We start from the raw sequence: 3048 nt of genomic DNA on the forward strand, positions 1-3048 counted from the left end.
TTGACCCAAACCTCCACCGGTCAGCAGGATGCACAGGCTGCCTGGAGCCCTGGCGGTCTGTGGGTTTCCAGTCTGTGCTCTGGGCCCCTCTCCGTGCGTCCCTGTCCTCAGTGTGGCCAGCGGGGCCTGGAGTCCCACCCGCCTCCCTATATCGTAGCTGCTGGTGCTTGATGGCGGCTCATGTTCTCAGTGGACTGGGGCCGGAGGTCAGCTGACTAACACCGAGAGGCCTCCCATGGTGGGCCCCTGGGGAGCGCCCTCCCCTGCCTCGCCCGCCTCTCTGGCTGCACCTGCACCACGCACTGCTTCGTGGTCTGGGCGTCTCTGGAGATGAACCTTCCTGGGCACTGACATTGCCGGTAGGGTGAGGGGTGGACTTCCGTCCCAGAGAATGTTGAGAACCCTCCACTCCCCCGAGGGCATCTCATGTGCTCAGTCTGCCCGAGCCTTCGTCCTGGGAGCTGGAGCCCAGGCCACTGGCTGCCCCTGGGCCAGGGATCCAAAGCTCAAGTCTTGCCCTGTGCCTCCGGTGAGCATGTGGCTGGGTCCAGGGAGGTTGGGTCCCGGCTGAGTCCTTGCCAGGCGTGGCCGGCGTGAGGGCAGCCTGTGAAGGGCTCAGGGAAGGCCCGCTGCCCACCTGTCATCGTAACAGCCAGCGCTCTGCGTTCACTGTGCTGTACTCTCCAGGTCAGGCGTTCGCTCAGTGACTGTCCAGGGGCCTCTAAAGGGTTTGAATTTTCAGATTGTTTAGTGGGTAGCCTCAGATCTTTTATGACACGAGGTCCACACCAACGCTTTGGACGTCCTGAGCGTAAGGCACTGCCCTCTCCCCCGATGGTGACTGCAGGACCTATCGTGTCAAGTTAGCCCCCAACCTCGAGCAGGAGTGGTCAGGTCAGCACAGACCCGTCAGTCAGTGGTGGACACAGACTTTATTCAGCCGCTCCTGACAGCAGGGAAGAGGGTGAGCTCCACTCAGAGGAGACGGGTAGGGGTGGGTCAGGGCGATGGGCTGGGGGTGAGGGTCCCCGTGTGCACTGGGGGTGAAGGGTCAGGATGGGTGGTCCCAGGAGATGCCATCAGGCCGCTGGTCCGCTGCCAGCAACAGTGCGGTCGGGCTTGTCCTCCACAGACACAGGGCCCCATCCGTCCTGGTGATTCCAAGTCAAAGGAATGGACCTCGGCTCCCCAGAGATCCTCCTGGGTTATAGGACACACACAGCCCTGAGGACAGACACAGGACCCAGTCGTCAGCCTTTCTCAGTAGAAGCTCCATGAAAGAAGGTGTCTCTCTCCCAGGTGTGGGCCTGCAGTGCTGGGTTCTCTCACGTTGGCGTTTCAGGGGCACTGGGGGTGTCATGGGGACGTGACTGCCAGAAGCCGTGCTAGGATGTGGCCATGTCTTGGTGCAAGGGTTTGGGTGGACACTCTGCGCTGACAGTGGGACGCGTGTGCACAGCGCCTTGTCACAGAGGCCTCACGTCCAGCCTTCAGGGTCCATCTCTGGAGGATGGCAGCCTTAGGCAGGACATTGGAGGGGTCTGTTCACGGGCCCCCATCAGCACTTCTGGGGAAGGTTGTCACCAGGATGGACAACTCGTGTGCAGAGTAGTTGAAGCTTGACAGATCAGTCCCAGCACAGTGGGGTCTCTGGTGCCACCCTGCATTTTCAGGGAGTGGTTGCCTGGTTTTGGAGCCCAGCTGTGTGCTGACCGGGGTCCAGGGGAGCTGGTTGCAAAGGCTTTGAGCTGGAACTGTCCCTGGGTTCTTCTTCTAGAAGGTTGTGCCTCTGCCTCTCCACAGGAGCAGCTGGGGCCTTCCCAGCTGAAAGCAGTTTGTTGTCTGCCGGGTTGGGCTGGTGAGTCAAGGACTCAGTGAGGACAAAGCTCAGTGGTGCCACCTCTGCTGGCCTCATGCGGGCCCTTGGGAATAGCCAGTAGCTGGCCTGTGTGGGTGAGCTNGTCCCTGGGCAGGCAGGGTGGTTCCAGGCATTTACGTTTAAAAATACATTTATGTCAGATTTAAAAATCTCACTACGGACGCAGTGTCTGCACGTGGTGAAGTGTCAGCGAGAAGGTGGCGTCCCCTTCCTTGTGTTCTCACGCCGGCCTCCTGGGCTTCCCCAGTGATGGCAGTCCTGGGCTATGGTCCTCGTCCTTCCCGGAGTGTCCTGCCTCCTGCCCCCTGTGGTTGCGGGGCCTGCGGGGGCCGAGCGTGCCTCATCCTTTCCTGTTACAATCAGGAAGCGGCCCCCTGACCCAGGACAGATGTCCTAGTCAGGAGCCGGTGCGTTGTGCACTGGGAAGGACCCGGCCGCTCACTCCCAGACACTGGAGGCAGCATGTCCACCCCGAGAGCCTGTCAGGTGGGGATTTTGGACGGCGCTGTGTCACTGTGGTAGTAGTAACCATCATAATAGTCACAGTGACACATGCCCCCACAAAATCCCTTGGCCCTGCAGTGGGCTGTGTCCCACCATTCTGGCCCGGGCTCCACAGCAGAGAGGCTGTTTCCATTGGGATTCTGCTCTGAAACTCAGGTGAATGGGGATGACCAGACCCAAACCTCCACCGGTCAGCAGGATGCACAGGCTGCCTGGAGCCCTGGCGTTCTGTGGGTTTCCAGTCTGTGCTCTGGGCCCCTCTCTGTGCGTCCCTGTCCTCAGTGTGGCCAGCGGGGGGGCCTGGCGTCCCACCCGCCTGCCTATCTCGAGCTGCTGGAGCTGTGATGGTGGCTCATGTTCTCAGTGGACTGGGGCCGGGGGTCAGGTGACTAACACCGAGAGCCCTCCCATCTGTGGGCCCCTGGGGAGCGCCCCACCCTCACCTCGCCTGCCTCTCCATCTGCGATTGGCTGTAAGTGGTGCCACATGATGCTTCGTGGTCTGGTTGTCTCTGGAGATCAACCTTCCTGGGCACTGACACTGCCGGTAGGGTGAGGGGTGGACTTCCATCCCAGAGACTGTCGAGAACCCTCCACTCCCCGAGGGCGTCTCATGTGCTCTTGCTGCCCGAGCCTTCGTCCTGGGAGCTGGAGCCCAGGCCACTG

This window comes from Hipposideros armiger, unplaced genomic scaffold (genome assembly GCF_001890085.2).
Source record: "Hipposideros armiger isolate ML-2016 unplaced genomic scaffold, ASM189008v1 scaffold_1664, whole genome shotgun sequence".
Taxonomy (NCBI): Eukaryota; Metazoa; Chordata; class Mammalia; order Chiroptera; family Hipposideridae; genus Hipposideros; species Hipposideros armiger.